This window comes from Hypanus sabinus, chromosome 31 (genome assembly GCF_030144855.1).
Source record: "Hypanus sabinus isolate sHypSab1 chromosome 31, sHypSab1.hap1, whole genome shotgun sequence".
Lineage (NCBI taxonomy): Eukaryota > Metazoa > Chordata > Chondrichthyes > Myliobatiformes > Dasyatidae > Hypanus > Hypanus sabinus.
The window spans coordinates 7,672,634-7,696,066 of NC_082736.1; the positions used below are offsets into that span (position 1 = coordinate 7,672,634).

General features: G+C 44.9%; 1 protein-coding gene across 1 annotated transcript in view; it reads right to left on the minus strand.

The window, feature by feature from the left end:
* LOC132383738 (uncharacterized) overlaps window positions 1–23,433 on the minus strand; it is a 74,160-nt gene that overhangs the window by 46,076 nt on the left and 4,651 nt on the right. The window lies entirely within an intron of this gene.

Below are 23,433 nucleotides of genomic sequence, written 5' to 3' on the forward strand. Positions count from 1 at the left end.
GAAGAAACTGGCCCTGAATCACTGTGCAGCTGTCTTTAAACAAACTCATGTCAGATGACGATTTGCCTCAAAATGCATCCTTACAGTATTAAGCATCAAACTTGGCATCAATCTCTCCATTCAGTGACTGGTGTGCTGGTTCACATCCCCCTGTCAATCTCATTTCAACCCTCCCAGGGAGCAACAATGAACCTCATGATACAGAACCCCCTCCCCCCCGTGAAGTTGCAAAACACCCCCACCCCCGCCCCCGTAAATGTCACCTCTGGACCTGAAGAGGTTCCAGTGTTCTGGAATCCTGAAACCCTGTCCCTGCACCAGCTCCTCAGCCACACAGTCATCTGCTCTAACTTTCTGTTCCCACCCGTACTACCACAGAGCATTGGGAGTAACACAAAAATTATCACCTTTCAGGTCCTGCTCTTTAACTTGTTCCCTAACTCTCTATATTCACTGTGGGACCTCATCTCTTTTCTACCTGTCCACTGCTACTGACGTGAACCACCACCTTCGGCTGAGTGAACATTGTTCAGTAGCTGCTCTGAGACTTCCCTGACACTCAGTTATATGATTTACAAAACGTTGAAACCGACTAAAAAAGTCATTGAGAGGAATAAGAAGAAATACGAAGGTTAGCTAGCCATTAGTATTAAAGCGGATACCAGAAGTTTCTTCAGATATACAAAGAGTAAAAGAGAGGCAAAAGTAGATGATGCTGGAGACGTAGTAATGGGGTACAGGGAAGTGGCAGAGAAGCTGAATAAGTATTGTGCATCAGTCTTCACTGTGGAAGACACTGGCAGTCTGCTGGAAATTCAGGAGAATCAGGGGGCAGAAATGAGTGAATTGGCCTTTACTGTGGAAAAGCTGCTTGGGAAACTGAAAGATCTGAAGGTAGAAAATCAGCTGGACGGGATTTTCTACACCAGAGCTATGAAAGAGGTGACTGAAGAGATAGAGGCAGTTTTAGTAATACTCATTCTATAATCCCTGTATTCTGGTGTGTTCCTGGAGAAGAGGAAAATTGCAAACATTATTCCACTCTTGAAGGAGGGAGAAGGGCAGACGAGAGGAAATCATAGGCCAGTCAGTCTGACCTCAGTGGTGGGGAAGATGATGGACTCGATGTATTTTCGGGCTACTTGGCGACACATGATAAAATAGGACAAAGTCAGCATCGTTTCCTTTAGGCCCAAGGTGTACAAGATGATGAGAGGCATCGATCGTGTGGATAGTCAGAGGCTTTTTCTCAGGGCTGAACTGGCTGCACAAGAGGACACAGGTTAAGGTGCTGGGGAGCAGGTACAGAGATGTCAGGGGTAAGTTTTTTACTCAGAGTGGTGAGTGCGTGGAATGGGCTGCCCGCAACGGTGGTGGAGGCAGATACGATAGGGTCTTTTCAGAGACTTTTCGATAGGTAAGACCAGTAATTCCTAAAGTAAGGACATGTTCGTCACAACATTGTGGGCCAAAAGTCCTCTTTGGTGCTGTAGGTTTTCTATGCTTCTATTAAATTACTTTGGATTAAAATGTTGACTTTGACAATATTTTTCCGTAACGTTCTTTTTTCATAAAGGGTTCAGTGATCCAGTTACAACGTTTTTCTATCCCAAATTATAAAAGATTATCCACACAAAAGTAAAAAAAATACAAATATTAAATATTTATACGACCGAAGAGTCCAATTAAAATGTGAATATTACTCATTATAACACATTCAATTCCCGTGGGTGGGGGGTGCGATCACTGTTCCCGGAAATGCCCCTCTGTACCCACTCTGTTACAATGTTCGCAATTTCTCAGCGTCTCCACTGATTGACAGCTGTCTGTGTCCCGCCTCCTGGGCTGTGGGCAACGCATCACGTGATATCATGCGCGAATGCCTATCTGTGACGAGGTGACGTCATAGATTTTACGTCACTTACGTCGTTTCCATGGGAACGGTCCGGGATGGTGGGCACGGGGTTGTGGGAAAGTGGAGTCGGTCTCCACTTTGGGTTTCGGCTCCACTGTGGGAATCGGCCTCTCCTCTCCCTGCCCTCGGAACAGTGAGTGTCTGTCAGCGCCTCACCGCACCGGCTCTCTGCCTCAGGTACAATATTTAAACCATATTTGCACAGTTACATGGATAGGAAAGGTTGAGAGGGTCACGGGCCTAATGCAGGCGGATGGGACGAGTTCAGGTCGACAACTTGGTCGGCGTGGATGAGTTTTACCGAAGGGACGGTTTCAGTTCTGTATAAATCACTGACTCTATTCTGGGCGGTTCAACCAGGGTAACAGCAGTCCTCCACTGCAGTGGGGTTTGTTACCTTCATTCTCAGCTGTGAGCTTGTTCCACTGAACCCCTTATCCTCTGAGAAAATAATTGCACCGTTCCATTGTGACCAAGCTGTCCTCCATCTCTCCTAATACTAACCAGTGTTCTTCATCAAATTCCCATTTTAAAGTCCTGTTACTGGTGAACAGGGAATGGGTGCATTTTGATAGCCTTTTGAGGTGTTTGATTCACTATTAACCCTAATGCATTAATACCTTTGTCCAACAAAAATCCATTGTCCTGGGTTCTGAATGTTTTAGGTGAGTCCATCCTGAAGTTCTGTGTTCCAGGTTCCCACTGAACTTTCACAGTCAGTGGTTTCTGCATGTCTATACTGACCATCGAGAATCTGTCTCCATTAACTCAGCACTTGGTCTGTCTCCTACCCTGTCCTGGTGATTCAAATGTTCAGCCAGATGTTCCTTAAATACCAGCCTGCACCTCTCCCTCAGGCAGTGTGTTCCAGATTGTAACCAACTTCATTTTGCCAGCTGGTCCGCATTCCACATCCAGATTTGTTAGCCGGCTTTACTGTTCATCATACCCCTAATCTTGTTGTCATCCACAGATTTCCTGATCCAGTTTACTACATTCTCATCCAGATCGTTTATACAGATTGAAAACAACAATGGACCCAGCACCGGGAAGTTAAACCAGGGCAGGATGAACACAGTAATGACAGGTTCAGGAACAGAGACTTTGTGTGTCTTTGCTTCCACCACCTCCTCTGGCAGCTTATCTGGGATACCAGCTATTCTCTGTGTCAAATATTTATCATTCAGATCCCCTTTAAACACACCCTCTTACCTTACAACTATTCCCTTTAGCATTAGACAGCCACACCACTGGAAACAGCCTCTGCTTCTCTAACCTTTGTATGTCTCATGTAATTTTATTCACCCCCAGCAACTCACCCTTCAGATTCCCTTTCAACGTCCACCCTGTCACATCAAAACTATCCCGTGCACTTTTAGTACGGAGAAAACTGTTGCTTCCCTAAAAGACCCTGTGGAGTGAACAGTTTCTGCCTATCCATCCCTAGAAGATGTCCCATTGATCCATGAAACTGGCACTTTGTCCCCTGCACCAGCTCCGCAGCCACACATTCATTACAGGTATCTCTCTATATCTCCCCCCACTAACAAGTGTCACTGGGAGTAATACAGAGCTTACTACTTTTTAGTTTCTGTCTGATTTCTCTAAATTCACTGCACAGGACACAACCCTCGTATCCCTGCATTGCTATTACCAACATGCACCGTCCACCCCGATGTCCGGCTGCTCAGCCTTCCCTTTGAAATGTCCTGCAGCTGCTCCGAGACCATCGGACCAGAAGACACAGGAGCAGAATTAGGCCCCTGTAGAAAGTTCTTAGGATTTGGGAGGTGAACGAGGCGCTGTTGTGCTTTTTTCACCATACAGCAGGTACGTACAGACCACGTGAGATCCTCGGGTATGTTGATGCCGAGGAATTTAAAGCTGTTTACCCTCTCAACAGATCCATCAATGTCAATAGGGGTTAGCCCATCTCCATATCTCCACACAATCTGTGTGGATTATCACTAATCCGCACATACTGTGGTTTTCCGGTTGGGAAGTCGAGGATCCATTTGCAGAGGGACCAGGTTCTGTAGCTTATTGATCAGGACTGAGGGAATGATAGTGTTAAACGTTGAGCTCTAGTCAATGAGCAACATCCTGACATAGGCTACACAGATTCACTGCTCTTTACTAAGGAAATTGTTCCTTATCTTTGTTCTAACAGTATGTCCTAGTATTGAGAGGCTGCGCCCTGTGGTCCTAAACGGCCCCACTATAAGAAACACCCTCCCCACTCCATTCTAGGCCTTTCAATATTTGATCCGTTTCAATGAGATTCCCTCGTTCTTCTAAAGTCCAGAGAGTACAGGCCCAGAGCTATGAAACAACCCTTGTGCATTAACCCTTTTATTGCCAGGATCTTTTTTGTGAACTTCCTCTGGACCCTTTCCGATGCGAGCAAGTAGCTTTTTAGATAAGGGGCCCAAAACAGTTCACAATACTCCCAAGTGTGATCGGACCAATGCTTACATCCTTGCTTTTGTATTGTAGTCTTCTCTAAATGAATGCCGACATTTGGTTTCCTTACCACTGACTCGACTGGCAAGTTTATCTTTAGGAAATCCTGTACGCCTGAGACGGACCTGACCCCAGTACCCAGGAGGCGACGCACCATCGTGTCATCTCTGTGGCTGCCACAGAATCTCCTGCACATCCCCTGTACTGTGAGTCTGCTGTCATCACTGCTCTGCTTGACCATTCCTCCCGCGGGGCATCGGTCTGGGGTCTCAGTACCACCGACCTGGCGGGCTGCTGTCTCTGGTTCGTCATCCCAGGGGTATCCAAAGGAGTGTACTTGTTGCTGAGGGTCACGGCCACAGGGAGACATTACCCTGTCTGTCTCTTCCCCTTTCCGTCGTGATGGCCACACCACAGTCTGCATCCTGCCCTCAAGTGTGACCAACTCACTGAACCTCTGGTCTCAGCATCCTGGAAACTCTCGGTCTGTCCATCTCCATCTTCATTTCCTTCACACGGTCAGTCAGGAGCTGCACCTCGGTGCACTTCCCTCATGTGAAGTTATCGGGGACACTGAGTGACTCCCACATCCTGAGGTGGAGCATGTCACTGCCGTAACTGTAATTCCAGCCACTCTGATGGGGAGAGGAATTCCAAAGAAATCCTCTGACATTTGACTTCCCAGAGTACACCGACTTATCTCTCATTTCTCTGCCCACATTTCTAGCCAGTCCATGTTCTGCTGAATCCTTTGGCAACTTTCCTCACGATCCATAACTGCACCAATTTCTGTGTCTCTGCAGACCAACAAATCAGCCCTCCTTCATTCTCATCCAAATCATTTCACAAAGTGTAGAATTCCTTGTGGGCCCCACTGTTCACAGGTGTCCAGTCAGAATCACACCCCTCCGCCATTACCTTCTGTGTTCTCTGACCAAACTGCATTTTGAATATACTTGTCGTGTTCTCGCTCGGGTGTAACGGAACGACGAGCTAAACACCAAGTTAAACCTTTGTCAATAATGACAGGATCACAGTAAGGTTAACCGTTTACTGTTCACTCTTCCACATTGACGTGTGGTGAAAACTGTTGATAAAACAATACAAGATTTGTACAGCATTTGTTTCCTTCTTGATATTACATTTACATCATAAATACTTGCAAGGTAAAACTACAACAACTACATTGCATTAAATTGCAGCATACAGTCAGAATCTACCTACGCCATTGACTGCTTTAAATACACTTCAACGCAAACTACCCGCAACCTTTAACTAACGAAAACATAAACATTATCGGCCATCGTTACTTTTAACAGGATCGGCGTTTAACATTTTAATTCAACATATCGATTATCTCATGACTTACAGCGTTGCTTTCACTATTTTCCTAGTGCGTAGAGAGAAAACTTTGCTGCTTCTGCGCTCGCACATGTATCTTCTCCCACCTTTCCATTTTTCCCAAACCGGTATTTTCCCACAGGACGCGGCAAAACCGGATGTGACGTCATCACATGCCGCAATATCCACAGACAACTTAAATCCTAACTTTAACTAGAATGCTAAGAAACGAATTACTAAGCGAAAATATTATAAACTAAATAACTGCCATAAAGGCAGCACACTCCCCGCTTGACCTTCGTAAGGTCACAATGAACAGAATACAAAACTTAGTCTCTAAATCAGTCATTAGGCAGAAGTAGAATGACTTCTGTTACAGGCCTTTGGTATATTTTCACATCACCTTGGTAGTTTTCAGCTCAACCTTCCTGACATGTCCGTCCCTGCTAGGGAATGTAGTGAGACCAGGACCAATTTGCCAGAGCCTGTACCTGTCTCCACTGCTTTAAGTACAAATCCTTATCAGAGAAGTCCTCTGGTGGAGGGGGAGCTCCTGCCTTCTGCGTAAGGAGCATTGATGGCGAGAGTATGAAGGAGTTTTCCGGGTCAGAAGACATGGGTAGGAGTGGTCGTGCATTTATAATGGCTGTGACCTCTGCCATTAGTGTGCACAGTACCTCGTGGGTCAATCGGGTGTGTTGCTGCATCTCAGGTTTCCTTTTCAGGGTTTTTTGCAAGGGCGTGAACCGCTTGACTGCCTGCTCTTTGTTGTTTGGCAAGCACTGGCGTGGTTCTCTGAAGGGCAATGGGGCGACCCCATTATATGCTTCATCTCTGAAAACCTTGGTGTCCTTTGTTTTTAAGAAAATGGCATCTTGAGCTGATTGAGCAAGTTTATTATCATGCTCAGTTTGAATGAAGACTGACTGACCCAGTGTCTCGTCAGTTACTTTACGTTTGTTAAAGCCTTGTTGTGCTTCCTTAATGCATGTGACATTTGTGCGGGGTTGAAAAATTGAATGGCGGCCACTGTCTAGCACATTGGTCTTGAGTGTGCTAACCGTCAGTTTGTGTACATTGCCAGGGCACACCTCTCCTATCACCACCCAGCCTAGAACCAGGCGTTGCGCAAAGGGGGCGTCGTGTGGTCCATTGACCTGCTGCCTAACCTTGTGCACCCGAAGAACATCTCTTCCTAATAGCAGGAGTATTTCTGCTTTTGGATCCAGTTCTGGGATGTGTTTGGCAATGTGGCTGGTGTAGCACTGCACTTGGCGTCGGGATCTCAGTGCGGTCATTCAAAATTTCATTGCACTCTGAGAGTGGAGGGAGACAGATGACGACTTTACCATCCAGGGCCTCGAGCTGGAAGCCTTCTGCCTTCCTTCCATGAGTTTCTGCGTTGCCTGAGCAAGCTCTAAGGTAGTATGGGAACTGCTCACTCTCAATGTTGAACAATTTAAAGAACTCTGGACTGACTAGTGAGCGATTGCCCTGATCATCCAGAATTACATAGGCTTCGATGGCCTTGTCTTTGGCTCCTTTAGGGTACACCTTAGTGAGGCAGATCTTCGAACAAGAACGGCTTGACTGAGCTTGACCGCAAACTTCTGTACAGCTCGAGCTGACAACTGTTGTCCTGGAGTGAGCCTCTCTCTCCCCGCTGTCCTGTTGTGGGGGTGAAGGAGCGTTGTAGGTTTGCGGTAATGGGCCGGGATGCATGGCCCCATCGTGATTAGTGCTATCACATTCCGGACACTTCACAGCGATCGTACACTCTCTGGCAAGGTGAGAGGTAGAGGAACAGCATTTAAAACATATTCTTTTCTCCCTGAGAAGGGCCATCCTCTCTTCAAGGGGTTTTTTCCCTAAACGTTCTGCATTTTCTGAGGGGGTGGGGTTTGTTATGCAATGGGCAATTCTTGCTAGGGTCGTGGTCAGTTGTAAAGGCTTCAGTCTTAAGCACTGAGACGGGTTTATTAATGTTGAAATTATTCGAAGAGGATTTATCTGGCTTGGTGTAAACTGTACTGCTTCCTTGACCCATGAGGCTAGGGTCATTTTGCTTCTTCGCCTCCCTGCACACAAACCTAGTGAAATACTGAAAGGGAGGAAATCAACCATTGTGGTCTTCTTTGTACTCTGAGGCAACAGACAGCCACCTGTCCTGCAGCCCAAATGGAAGTTTGTCCACGATTTGTCTAATCCCGAATGGAGTATCTAGGTATACTAGCCCAGTTGAGTAGCCATCTTCTTTGGCGCCTTGAATCTCCATGAGTAAATCTCCGAGCTCCCTTAACTTAATGTGATCTTTGGCTGACACCTTAGGAAAGTTTTCCAGACGTCGGTATAGCGCCGCTTCAATAATTTCGGGGGCCGCATAGCCCTCCCATGCTTTTCTTAAGGCTAGCTCGGGGTTGTTGATGTACACTGAACGTATGCGTCTCACCTGTTTGCATGATTCTTTTCCCAGTCATTTCGCCATAAGATCCAACTCTTGGGTTGCTCTGAGCTGGACTCCGTCGATAGCGTTGGTGATTGTGGAGTACCATGCACGGTAATTTTCAGGTTTGTCGTCGAACTGGTACAGTCCTGAAGTGGCAAGATCTCGCTGTGCTAAATACTGTGCCAGGGGTTCAATTGCAAGTGGCCTGCGGCCTGGGGAAGTATGTCGGTGGGTATATGACCGAGGGCGTACCTCTGTTATGGACTTTGCTGTTCTGAATTCAGCCTTTGCCTCTCTTCTCGCCAAATCGTGTAAGTTTGGTGTCGAGAAATATTTGTCATCAGCTCTTTCATTCTTGACTTCATCGCGGAGTTGTGAGGGTAAATTGTCTTCCTCAGATGGATGTGGTGCAATTGGGTCTCTCTGAGACTCCTCATGACGTGGGGCGTTATCATATAAGTATGGAGTGGAAGAACAAATCTTCCAGACTGTTTGAGATTGGACGTAGTCGCTTGTGCGTTCCAATCTGTTCTTTTCTGAAGTAGATTTTACGTCAACAAGATCTTTCATTTCTTCAGCATCTTCTATGAACTCTGCTTCCACCCTGGCAGCTTCTACTTCTCGATCCAGTGTCAGCATTTCTAACTTTGATGCTATCCTTGCCCTTTCCAACTGGTTTTGGGCTTCTCTGGCAGACTTTTCCATTTCTCTGGCAGCCTTTTCCTTCTGGTTTTCGGCTTCTCTGGCAGCAGCTTCCATTTTCAAATCTGCTTCTTGTCTGGCGTAGCGCAGTCTCACCCTGGCGGCTTCTGCCTTAGCTCTTGCATGGGTGGACTTACTTGATGATGTCCTACTGCCCCCCTCACTGGGTGGCAATGACGACGCTGGATCGAGTTGTCATTGCAGCACTTGAAACACCTGATAATGCCGCTTTTTCACTGTAGTGTTCTCGCTCGGGTGTAACTGAACGACGAGCTAAACACCGAGTTAAACTTTTGTCAATAATGACAGGATCACAGTAAGATTAACCGTTTACTGTTCACTCTTCCACATTGACGTATGGTGAAAACTGTTGATAAAACAATACAAGATTTGTACAGCATTTGTTTCCTTCTTGATATTACATTTACATCATAAATACTTGCAAGGTAAAACTACAACAACTACATTGCATTAAATTGCAGCATACAGTCAGAATCTACCTACGCCATTGACTGCTTTAAGTACACTTCAACGCAAACTATCCGCAACTCTTTAACTAACGAAAACATAAACTTTATTGGCCATCGTTACTTTTAACAGGATCGGCGTTAACATTTTAATTCAACATGTCGATTATCTCATGACTTACAGCGTTGCTTTCACTATTTTCCTAGTGCGTAGAGAGAAAACTTTGCTGCTGCTGCGCTCGCACATGTATCTTCTCCCACCTTTCCGTTTTTCCCAAACCGGTATTTTCCCACAGGACGCAGCGAGACCGGATGTGACGTCATCGCATGCCACAATATCTCACAGACAACTTAAAACAATTCTAACTTTAACTAGAATGCTAACAAACGAATTACTAAGCGAAAATATTATAAACTAAATAACTGCCATAAAGGCAGCAAATTTACCAAACTCTACCAAATTTTTTTTGAGTTATGTGCTTCCATGCTGCGGATCTTGTTGTGGGACTCTTGTTGAAAGCTTTACCAAAGTCCTTGTGTCCTATACCCACTACCCAGCTCTTATCAATTGAATTTGTCACTTAAAACGTTCGGCCATGTTGGCAAGACTGGACTTTGCCCATGCAAAGCGATATTGGCTACTCTGAAATTGTTTATGCTTTTTCAGAAGCAAGCTGATCCTATCATTAAATATCTTTTCCAATAATATCAGCAATTTATAATATTCCTACCACTAATGTAGGAGTCACCAGGGTATAGTTTCTCGGCTTGTCCCTATTGCAATTCTTAAAAAGGTGAAGGATATTTGTCATTTTCCGCTCTTCTGCATCCTGGCCTGTAATTAAAAGAGAATCACTTTTGGGTTGGTGATATTTTTGTCCTTATTTTATCCCTCAAGCATCAGGTTTTCGAATCATTGTTCAAAGTAAAATTATTATTGAAGTACGTATACATTATACAACTTTGAGGTTTGTTTCAAACAGGCTGTTGTGAAACAAAGAAAGCCAAAAGAAGCCACTAATAAAATAAGACCATCAAACACCCAATGTGCAGAAAGAAAGACAAATCCTGCAAACAATAAACACAAGCAAATTCTGTAGCATTTTGAACTGAAATGCTCAAAGAGAGTTTGTGCACAGATGCTTAGTTCAGTGCAGAGTGGAGAAGCAAACTGAACCGGCTTGTCCCTGGCCTCAGGCAGAACAACCTGACCTTTTCAATCTGGCCCCGCGTCTAAATCGTCGTCCAAACATTGGGTTCAGTCGCTTTGATACGATTTGGGGCCTGGTCCCCGCCACCTCGATTTGGCCTGTACCTGACTTTTCCATTTCAGCCCAGAGTTTAATCAACCGTACTTCGGGTCTTCCTCACTTTCTGTGACGGTCCTGCTGCCTCACATCGGTTCTGCCACATCAAATTGCCTCCAAGTTGAAAGGGATGTTACAGGCTATTCGTTTACCAGAAAAAGAAATTCACTGGCGTCACCTTAAACCAGAATCAGTGGAGATAACTACATTTAACTTCACTTAACTCACCACAGAACTGTTTCCCACAATCTATCAATACACACAAATTGCTGGTGGAACACAGCAGGGCAGGCAGCATCTATAAGGAGAAGCACTGTTGACGTTTTGGGCCGAGACCCTTCGTCAGGACTAACTGAAAGGAAAGAGAGTAAGAGATACTCAACTCTCTACTGTCAAGATGAAGCCACACTCAGGTTGGAGGAACAACACCTTATATATCGGCTGGGTAGCCTCCAACCTGATGGCATGAACATTGACTTCTCTAACTTCGGTTAATGTCCCTCCTCCACTTCTTACCCCATCCCTGATATATTTAGTTGTTTATCCCCCTCCTTTTGTTTTCTCTCTTTCTGCCCACCACTCTGCCTGTTCTCCATCTCCCTCTGGTGCTCCCCTCCCCCTTTGTTTCTCCCTAGGCCTCCCGTACAATGATCATTTCCTTCTCCAGCTCTGTACCCCTTTTGCCAATCTCCTTTACGGGCCTCAGCTTCAACCTACCCCCTCGGTCTTCCCCTATCATTTTGCATTTTACCCTCCTCCTGCTACTTTCAAATCTCTTGCTATCTTTCCTTTCAGTTAGTCCTGACGAAGGGTCTCGGCCTGAAACATCGACAGTGCTTCTGCTTATAGATGCTGCCTGGCCTGCTGTGTTCCACCAGCATTTTGTGTGTGTTGCTTGAATTTACAGCATATGCAGAGTTCCTTGTGCCCACAATCTACCAATTCACTTTCAAGGATTCAGCTTCTCATGTTCTCTATTTATTTAATTATGACTATTATTATTATTTTCTCTCTTGTATTTACACAAGTTATTGTCGTTTGCACATTGGTGATTTGGCCACCCTGTTGGGTGTGGTCTTTCTTGGATTTACTGAGTTAGACCGTACGACATAGCAGCAGAATTAGGCTATTTGGCCTGTCGAGTCTACTCTCCCATTCAATCATGGCAGACCCTTTCTTTCCCTTTGCATCCCCATTCCCTGGTCTTCTCCTTGCAAACTTTGATGCCGTGTCCAATTATTAGCCTATCAAGCTCTGCCTTAAATATACCCAAGGTCGTGGCCTCCACAGCTGCCTGTGGTTATAAATTGCATTAATTCACCACCCTCTGGCTAAGGAATTTCTCCGCATTTCTGTTTTAAATGGACAGCCCTCTATCCTGACTTTGTGCCTTCTAGTCCTAGACTCTCCCACCGTAGGATGCATCCTTTCCACATCTACTCAGTCTAGGCCTTTCAGCATTTGAAATGAGATTCCCCCCAATCCTTCTAAATTCCAGTGAGTACAGACCCAGAGCTATCAAATGTTCCTCGAATGATAACCGTTTCATTCCCAGAATCACCCTTGTGAACCTCTTCTGAACCCTTTCCAGTGCCAGTACATCTTTTCTTGGATGAGGAGGCCAAAGCTCATCACAATACTCAAGGTGAGGCCTCACCAATGCCTTATAAAGTCTCAGCATCACATCCCTGCTCTTGTATTCTAACCGCTTGATGTGAATGCTAACATTGCTTTGGCATTCCTCACCTCCGACTCTACCTGCAAGTTATCTTTATGTTGGTCTGCACAAAGACTCCCAAGTCCCTTCGCATTTCAGATTTTTGGATTTTCTCCCTATTTGGAAAATATCTGTACATTTATTTCTACGACTAACGTGCATGACCATGTATTTTCGAACATTGTAATTCATTTGCTATTGTCTTGCTAATTCTCCTAATTTTTCAAAGTACTTCTGCAGCCTACCTGTTTCCTGAACAGTACCTACCCTTCTTGTTATCTGCAAACTTGCAACAAATCCATCTATTCCATCATTTACATCATTGATATACAGCATAAAAAGAAGTGGTCCCAACACCGACCCCTGTGGAGCACCACTACCCACTGACAGACAACCAGAAAGGATCCTTTTATTCCCACTTGCTGCTTTCTACCAATCAGCCAATAAACACGCCAGTAACTTCCCTGTAATACCATGGGCTATTAAATCGGTAAGCAGCTTCGTGTGGCACCTTGTCAAAGGCCTTTTGAAAGTCCAAATATATGACATCTGTTGCATCCCCTTTATTTATCTTACGTGTAATCTCTTCAAAGAATTCCAACAGGTTCATCAGACAAGACTTCCCCTTAAGGAATCCATGCTGACTTTGTCTTTTCTTGTCCTGTGTTTCCAATTCTCCATAACCTCATCCTGAACAATTAACTCCAGCATCTTCCCAACCGCTGAGGTCAGACTAACTGGTCTATAATTTCCTTTCTGCTGCCTTACTCCTTTCTTAAAGAGTGGAGTGACATTTGCAATTTTCCAGTCCCCTAGCACCATGCCAGAGTCCAATACGTTTTGAAAGATCATTACTAATGGCACCGCAATCTCTACCGCTACCTCTGTCAGAACCCTAGGGTTCAGTTAATCTGGTCCAGGTGACTTATATACCCTCAGGTCTTTCAGCTTTTTGAGCACCTTTCCCTTATAATAATAACTGCACTCCCTTCTCTCCCCTCACTCCCTTCAACATCTGGCACATGACTAGTAACTTCCACTGATGCCAAATACTCATTTAGTTCATCTGCCATCTCCTTCCCCCCCCCCCCCCACCTGTTATTATTTCTCTGGCCTTATTTTCTAGCAATGCAATATCCAGTCTAATCTCTCCTCTATGTTTTACATACTTAAAAAAGTTTAAGCCATCCACTTTGATAATATTTGCTAGCTTGCTTGCAGATTTATTCTGTATCCTCTTTAGGTTGCTCTCTGTAAGGTGTCAGAAGCTTCCCAATCCTCTGTATTCTGAATTTTTTCTTTGTTTTATGCCCTCCCTTTTGGTTTTACATTAGCTTTGACTTCCTTGTCAGCCATGGTTGTACTATTTTGCCATTTGAGTATTTATTTGTTTCTGGAATACACTTATCCTGCATCTCCCTCATTTTTCTCAGAAACTCACCTTTGCTGCTCAGCTGCCATTTCTGCCAGCATCTCCTTCCAATTTACTTTAGCCAACTCCTCTCTTATACCACTGTTCCTACCTTTACTCCACTGAAACACTGCCATGTCAAACTGTACTCTCTCCCTATCTAATTTCAAGTTGGACTCAATGATACTGTGATCACTGCCTCCGAAGTGTTATATATAACATATAACAATTACAGCAGGGAAACAGGCCATCTCAGCCCTTCTAGTCCGTGCCGGACGCTTACTCTCACCTAATCCCACCGACCTGCACACAGCCCATAACCCTCCATTCCTTTCCTGTCCATATACCTATCCAATTTTTTTTTTAAGTGACAATATCAAACCTGCCTCTACCACTTCTACTGGAAGGTCGTTCCACACAGCTACCACTCTCTGAGTAAGGAAGTTCCCTCTTGTGTTATCCCTAAATTTTTGCCTCTTAACTCTCAACTCATGTCCCTTTGTTTGAATCTCCCCTACTCTCAATGGAAAAAGCCTATCCACACCAACTCTATCTATCACGTCATAATTATAAATGCCTCTATCAAGTTCCCTATCAACCTTCTATGCTTTAAAGAATAAAGACCTAACTTTCTCTGTAACTTAGGTGCTCAAACCCAGGTAACATTCTAGTAAATTTCCTCTGTACTCTCTCTATTTTGTTGACATCTCTCCTATAATTCAGTGACCAGAACTGTACACGATACTCCAAATTTGGCCTTACCAATGCCTTGTAGAATTTTAACATTACATCCCAACTCCTATACTCTATGGTCCGATTTATAAAGGCCAGCATACCAAAAGCTTTCTTCACCACTCTATCCACATGATAATCCACCTTTGGGGAACGATGCACCATTATTCTTAGACCACTCCGTTCTACTGTATTCCTCAATGCCCTACCATGTACCATCTATGTCCTATTTTGATTAGTCCTACCAAAATGTAGCACCTCACACATGAGCGTTAAACTCCATCTGCCATCTTTCAGCCCACTCTTCTAACCGGCCTAAATCTCTCTGCAAGCTTTGAAATCCTACTTCATTATCCACAACACCACCTATCTCAGTATCACCTGTATACTTACTAATCCAATTTACCACCCCATCATCCAGATTAGTGGTCGCCAACCCGTCGATTGCGATCGACTGGCCGATATTTGAGACTTTCCCAGTGGATCCCAAAAGAAGAAAAATGAATACACAAATACTGTTGAGAGTTTGTTTCCGGGTTGCGGGGTTTTAGTTCCATTCTTTCTGCTCAGTGCGCATGCACATAGCTCCCCCGCATGACACAGTGTACTTCAGTGGTCCCCAACCACCGGGGCGTGAGGAAACAATATGAGTCAGCTGCACCTTCCCTCGGTCCCTGTCACACTGACTTTTGAACTTGAACTCACGCGAGGTCATCAGTCGCCTAAACGCAGTGACACCCTCACGCCAGTGTTTGCCTCGTGCGGCCGGCGGACACCGCCAACGCTACTGGCCTGGAGCGCGGCCGGTAGGAACTGCTGATGCTACTGGCCTGGATTGTGGACAGATGGGAACCGCCTCTAAACCTGTTTAGCACACGGAATGTTCGTGGGGAACCCGGTGCTAAAATATTAGCAGACAACCTAATTTGGGCTCAAGGTTTCGTATGTATCAGAAGAGCTACCTCGCTGCGATCTACTGAAACAAATTTTTGTCGGCCGATAGATCCCACAAGGGGGGCGAGCGCGGGCCTGTCGCTCTCCTCACTCGGTCGGTCGCTCTGTTTTGTGACCGCCACGTCCCCAGCACGAGGACCTCGGGCCCTTAACTTGTCCTCTCACCCCACCCGCGACCAGATGCACCTGGCCAGGGCGTCTGGCGGCGGGAGGGGCAGAGGCTGGAGTTCGGGCCCGGAGGCTGTCTAATGAGGCAATGAAGCTCTCAAAACTGCTTCGGTACCTTGAGTCCAAGCACTCTGCACTTAAACCTGAACCAACTGAGTTTTTCCCAGAGGAAAAAATGTGAGCAGCGCGGGACAGCCGCTAAGTGCTGAGAGTCGCGAAAACTAAATTGCGGGATAGACTGGACATAAGGAACCTGCTTCATTCCCGTCATCCCGTCCCGTCCCCCCACCACCCCCGTCGGCCGGTCCACAAAATCATTGTCAATATTAAACCGGTCCGTGGTGCAAAAAAGGGTGGGCACCCCTGGTGTTTATGCATTATTTCTACTTCCCGGTTGTGGGGTATTACTTCCAGTCTTTCTGACCCAATGCGCCTGCATGTAACAAATCAATTTGGAGTTGATCTTGCCTTTCACTCAGGCCGAGATAGGGGATCTTGGGCTTAAAATGGTTGGTGACCACTACTTTAGGGGATTATCCTGCCTGTCAAATGTGTTGAAATTCCTTGAAGAAATAAGCAGGATCGACAAAGAGAATCACTGGATGGGTGTGCCTTGTGCAATTGGATTTTTAGAAGGCCTTTGACAAGGTGCCACACATGAGGCTGCTTAAATTAAGAGCCTATGACACAGGAAAGATACAAGCATGGATTACAACTTGGCTGATTGGCAGGAAGCAAAGAGTGGCATAAAGGGAGCCTTTTCTGGTTGACACAATGACTAATGGCATTTTATGTTATAGTATATGTCAAAGATTTGGATGACAGAAACAATGGCTTTGGGGCCATTTTCAGTTCAAAATAGGTCGGGAGAAGACAGTGCCGAGGAAGCAGAGAGGCTACAAAAGGGCTTAGACAGATTGTGAGAATAGGCAAAGATCCGGCAGGTGGAATACCATGTTGAGAAGTTTATGGTCATGGACATTGCTAAAAAAATGAAAGGATAGCCAATTGCTCTAAGAGGAGAGAAAAATGAAAATCTGATGTGCAAAGGAACTTTGTAGCAGAGGAGGTTCCTTGAGGTTCGTTTGTACTGTGAGCAATTCTGGGCCCCTTATCTAAGAAAGGTACTCTGACATTGGAGAGGGTTCTGAGGAAGTTCACGAGAATGATTCCCGGATTGAAGGGTTATCATATGAAGACCATTTGATTATGCTGGGCCTGAACTGACTGGAATTTATAAGGATGAGAAGGGATTGCTTTGAAACCTGTTGAATGTTGAACGGCCACGGTAGAGTGGATCTGAAGAGGATGTTTCCTATCGAGGGGGAGTCTAGGAACAGAGGGCACAGCCTCTGACTAGAGGGACGTCTATTTAAATGGAGGTGTGGAGAAATTTATTTATCCAGAGAGTGGTTAATCTGTGGAATTCCATGCCAAAGGCAGCTGTAGAGGCCGACATTGGGTATATTTAAGGTAGAGGTTGATACATTGTTGGTTTGTCAGGGCATGGTGGGTTAAGGGGACGTCAGGATATTGGGGCTGAGAGGGAAATGGATCAGCCATGATGAAATGGAAGTAATGTCTTAATGGGCCAGAGGGTCAAACTCTGCTCCTATATTTTATGGTCTTATATCAGATAGGTTCCATCCCAAAGAACCTCCCAGTAAACCTGCTCCACACTGTCAGGGAGGTTCATTCCTGTTCCCTGGGATTGGCAGGGGATGGGGACCAGAGCTCCAGGTCACCCATTCCAGTGATAATTTTCTTTCCACAGTGTGTCGACCAGATCTGTAGACGGTACGCCAGCAGTGTGAAACCCCACATGTTATCAGGCTGGTGCCTAAAACGTCTTTTAGCTATTAACTCTTTATTTTCTGCCATTAATACCCGCAATATCTCCAAAACTAACTGTGCTTTACCAATGTAAAATCTTTTCAAATCTCTCCAGCTTTATATCTCACAAAATGCTGGAGGACTCAGCAGGCCAGGCAGCGTCTATGGAAAAAAAAAAGTACAGTGGAAGACCCGGTCCGAGACCCTTCAGCCCGATACATGCTTTCCCATACATGCTGTCTGGCCTGCTGAGTTCCTCCAGCATTTTGTGTGTGTAGTTCAGATTTCCAGCATCTGCAGATTCCCTCGGTTGTTGCATGTTGCACTCTGTCTGTGACTCGTTTCCTCGGCAACGGATGCGGGAGAGGAAGGGGGAACGCCCTGGTCCCGGGGGTGGCGTTGAGGCTTCCTTCCCCCCACCCCCAGCGGGGTGGCAGGGACCGAACTGAAATGGGGTCGGTCTGTACTGGCTGCCCTTTGGAAGAATGAGAGGGGATGGAATGGGCTTCTCCATTCCCTGCCTGTTCCTGCCTGACTAAACACCTCTTCAACATTACCAGTGTATCAGCTTGAACCTTTCCCTGGCAGCCATCAGTCTCTGAGAAAAATAGAAACTCACCTGCTCAATCTATTTGAACCAATCCCTCTCCCACTTTTAAATTGAAGCTTTGCCCTTGAGTATTTGACATTTGCTGGCTGTGTAAAAGAGTCTTGTCCACCTATCTATTTTAAAGGTCTCTGCTCAGCCTTTGAAACAAGAGAGATAAAGGGAGTTTGAACAAACACAGTTTGTAAACAATCTGTGTTTCTACATCCTCACCTTATAACTGAAACTGTCATTCCTGAGATGTGGCAACCAGCTCAGATCACAAGATTTTAAAATGTTTCTAATGTGTCTGCCACAATCACTGGCAGTTTGTTCAAAATACATACCACACTCTGCCCATTATGTCTGATCTGAAACACCTACCTTCTAGTTTTTACCAGCCATTTCCTGTGAAAAAAACTATCTGTTTTTACCCTGTCTGTGCTCTCCATGATCTCCATACCTCTACTGGGATCACCTCTGAATCTGCTCTGCTCCAGGGAATAAAATACTAGTCTGTACAAACTGTCCTTCTAACTCAGACTCCCCAGGTCTAAGCAAACATCTGGTATTTAGATTTTTTCTCTGCCCTCTTTCTAGTTTAAGAGGCAGAAAGTATGTTCCAGATGCTGGGAGAGTCCAGTACCAGAGGGCATGGCTTGAGAATAAGGGATAGGTCATTTAGGACAGAGTTAAGGAAAAACTTCTTCTCCCAGAGACCTGGGGGGGATCTGGAATGCACTGCCTCAGAAGGCAGTGGAGACCAATTCTCTGGATGCTTTCAAGAAGGAACTAGATAGGTATCTTATAGATAGTGGAATCAAGGGATATGGGGACAAGGCAGGAACCGGGTATGGCTAGTAGATGATCAGCCATGATCTCAAAATGGCGGTGCAGGCTCAAAGGGCCGAATGGTCTGCTTCTGCACCTATTGTCTAAGAACATCTTTGCTATAATAGGGCAATCAAAACTATAGTCAGTATCCCCAGTCAGTCCTCACCAAAGACTTGTATATCTACAACGTATCTTCTCAACTCTTATACTCTGTGCCATGAATGATGAATGACAGCAGGTCAAACAACACCAACTTCACCACTGTATCTCCTTGAGGTGTCACTTCTGGTGAACTATGATTCACATGGATATTGTTTATATAAATTACAAACAACAAAGGTCCCGATGTGCAGTGGAACACCACTTGACAGAGACCTCCAGTCTGAGGTATAACCATCAACCACCAGCCTCTGCCTCCTGATACTGAGACAATTATGAAACCAATCAATTATCTCCCTTGGATTCCATCTCTCAGATCTAACCTCCCAGACCAGAGTCAAAGGTCTGGCTAATGTCCAGATAACAACACTCACAACCCTAACCTCATCTACGCACTTGTGAAATTCCTGAAAGAGCTGCAAGATATTTGTGAGACATGATTTCCCTTGCACAAAACTGTGCTGACTGTCTTGAATCAGACCAAATGTTGGTAGATCCTGTTCCTCAGAAACCACTCCAGTATATTCCCCAACACTGATATCCTGCCTGTAGTTTCCTGACTAGTTTCCACTACCCTTTTTAAACAATGGCACAGCATTAAACCAAAAGACCTAAAGTCATTGGAGCAGGATTAGGTCTTTTGGCGCATCCAGTCTGTTCCATCATTCCATCATGCCTGATTTATTATCCATCCCAACCCCATTCTTCAGCCTTCTCCCCGTAAGCTTTGATGCCCTTAATAGTAATTAAATCCCACTAACCTCTGCTTTAAATAGACCTACTGACTGCCTTCATGGCCGCCTGTGCCAAAGAAACCCATCGATTGATCACCTTCTGACTCATCTCTATTCTAGAGGGGCATCTTTGTATTGAGGGTGTAGTCTGGTTCTAGGCTATTCCATTATTGGAAACATCCTCTCATATCAATGCTACCTAGGCCTTTTAACATTCAATGTGCTTCTATACGATGATCCTTCATTCTTCTAGACTCCAGTGAGTACAGGCCCAGATCATCAAATGATGGTTAAATCCTAACTCTTTCAGACTTGGGATCATTCTCGTGAATTTCCCCTGCAGCCTCTGCAATGCCAGCACAGCCTTTGTTAGAAAATTGACCCAAACCTGCTCATGATACTTCAAATAAGGTCTGACTAAAGCTTCAGCATTAGATGCTTGCTTTTATATTCTAGTTCTCTTGGAATGAATACATATATTGCATTTGCCTTCCTTACTACCATCTAAACGTGCACATTAACCTTTAGGGAATCCTGCACTAGGACCCCCAAAGTCCCTTTACACATCTGATTTCTGTTCTCTCCCTGATTAGATGGAGTCTATGCCTTTATTCCTCCTCCCAGAGGATATGGCCACACACTTCCTTACACTGTATATTGTCTGGCACTTCTTTGTCCTTTCTCGAAATCTGTCCAAGTGCTACTGCAGACTCCCTGCATCCATAACACTGCCTGCCTCTCTGTCTATTTTTGATTTATCCACAGACTTGGCCTCAAAACTGTCAATTCCACATTAATCACTCTCCAATCACATGTAACCTCAAATGGTGCCTGTGATGAAGCAACAATCTCTCCCTTGGCCTCCACAGTGTATTCTCTAACTTCTCACAAAATACAAGAATGTACCTGATATGGCCCTGTAGATTCAACAGCCTTAATGCATCTTAAGGCTTCCAATATAGATCCCTGCTAATTTGAATGTGGTCTAAGAAATCACAGCTGATTCCTGCCATTTTGGTAACTCCATCACTTTCCATAATTTTCTCAGTGATGAAATAAATTCAGAAACATTCATGGAAAGCCTCTCCCATTTCCTTCACTTCCACACACAGATGGCCATCCTCATCTCCAAGCGGAACAATGCAGTCTAAATTTCCTTTTCCTCTGAATGAACCAAGAGAATCTCAGGGGATTTTACATGCTTTTCCTTCCAAATCTTGATATATCGTCCTTTTACACTCCTAATTTTTATGAGAGATCCTATGTCTAATAATATTCTCGAACAATTTCCTGAGCATTGATCCAAGCCTCATCAGTCAGTAATTTCCTGGTTTGACTCTATTGCCTGAGGAACGACATGCCCTGGAATATCAGCATTCCCTTCTCTGATCTCACTATCCTCTATGACCACATTGATGAATAGTGATGTGAAGTACTGGTTCAGTCCTTCGTCCACTTCAGACATAAACTCTCTCCTTTGTCCTTTTGTTGTTGTACTCTCGCCATAGTGCCCCTTCTCCCCACAGTCATTTATTGTCCCCATTTGAAACTTCTATCTTCTCTCTTGCTTGCTTCATATTGCCAGAGGCCATCTCCAATTTATACACCTGAAACATTCTTCATCTTTTTCTTTCAGACTGAATTCATAACATCTCTTACCACGCCCTTCTGCCGGACTTTACCATCCTTGTCTTTCCTCCACACATCGAAACAGTCTGAATTCTGACCTGATTGCCTTTAGCAAATAGTCACATGTCAAACACAAAATACTCTGCAGATGCTGAGGTCAAAGCAACACGCACAACACAGGTTGTTGGCCCGAAACATTGACTGTCCGTTTCCACGTATGCTGCCCCCCCCCCCCCCCGCTGAGTTCCTCCAGCGTGTTGTGAGAGTCACATGTCAAATATGGCTGGACAAATCACATTCCGCTCTCCTTAGATCCTGTCCAACACAGTTGCCTTTTGCTATAATCCCGATTGACCACATTACCACTGTGTCCAGTCTGGTGCTTATTTACTTTTCCCTGAATGAAACTTTTATCAATGGCCAGGCTCATTTCCCAGTACAATGTCTTCGATGACCGTCTTCCCTGGTTAGACTATCCACTTCTATGTTAAGAAACATCCCAGTATTCTTCTAACATATGCAGTGATATCTAAGCCCCTGAGTCTAAGGGAGTCCCAGTCAACATTGGGGAAATTAGTCGCCCTCTGCAACAACCCTGTTGCCTTTGCATCTTTCATTCCCTGCTACATTTCAGTTTCTTTACCTCCTGCTGGCATTTGGGAGGCCTGTAGCACAACTCCATCGGTGAAAGCACCTCTCTTATCCTGAGCTCTATCCACACTGTCTCACTGGATGAAGCCTCCAGTGTGTTCTCTCTTAGTCCCTCACCCACAATTCCATGTTAAGGGTGATCTGCCATCAGACTCTTCCTGTAGGTCAATCCCACTTCCCTGATTTTATAAACATCTTGCTTCTCTTTAAATCTTTTTGGTCATCCAGCATCTCCATTCCTCTCAGTTAGGGTATTCTAGTATTTGTTGCAGAGTGCTTTGTTGGTGGTAGAGTGGGCAGTGAAGATTCTTTGAGAGTACAACGTGATTGAGATGACCTGGGGAAGTCAGCCAAAGAATGACAGATGAATGTTGATGTGGACAAGGGTGAGCTCCTGCATTTTGAGAAGTCCAACCAGGGAAGGAGCTGCACAGAAAATTCTTGTTCCTTGGAGAGTATTGCAGAGAGAGCGTCCATGGAATACAACAACATCATTCACTGAAAGTGACAACACAGGTAGTCAGGATGGTGAAGATGATGTTTGGCCTATTTGTCTTCATTGGTCAGGGAACTGAGTTACAGGATTTGGGATGTCACCATCAAAGTGAGATTGCACTGTATTGTGCACAGTTCTAGTCACCCAGCTACAGGAAGGATGTCATGAAGCTGGAAAGTGTGGAGGGAGGTTTGATGAGGGTGTTACTTACACTGGAGGATTTGAATTATCAGCAGAAGTTTGGACAGCCTGGTACTCTCTTTCTCACCAGAGAGATTAAGGAACTGTCTGGTAACCATCCAAAGGTTTACAAAATCAGTTGACAATCACTCTTTGTGTCAGGGTAGGGAAGCATAAATTTACAAGACAATTGTTTAAGGTGAAGGGGAAACATTTAAAGGCTACCTGACAGGTGGGGGGATGTTGCATGTTTGATTAAGGAAACCAACACTACAGTAATAAGTGAGGGATTTGATGAGGTCTTGTAAGTGGAGGTTTTAAATAAAATGATGAATGGTGATTTTGATGGGATTACACTGCTGGCCTCCCAATAGGCTCAGATATTGTGGAGCAGATATGTTGGTAAATCACACAGAGGTGTAATGGGAACAGGCTTACAGCAATCGGGCATATTGACATCCCCTGCATTAACCAGATTACCTTTGTATGAAAAGCTTCAGTTTCCAGGAGTAATTTGGCAGATGCAGGATCAGTTCATCCCTCAGCAGAAACAATATTTGAAAGAGAGAATGAGGCAACCATCACCAACAATGGAAGACAAAGGCAGCATAAAGGAACATGAGAGAGCAGAGAATATCACAAAAGTTAGTGGGAAGCTAAAGGATTAGTGGACTTAAAAAGAACAGAAGGTAACTAAATGGCAATATG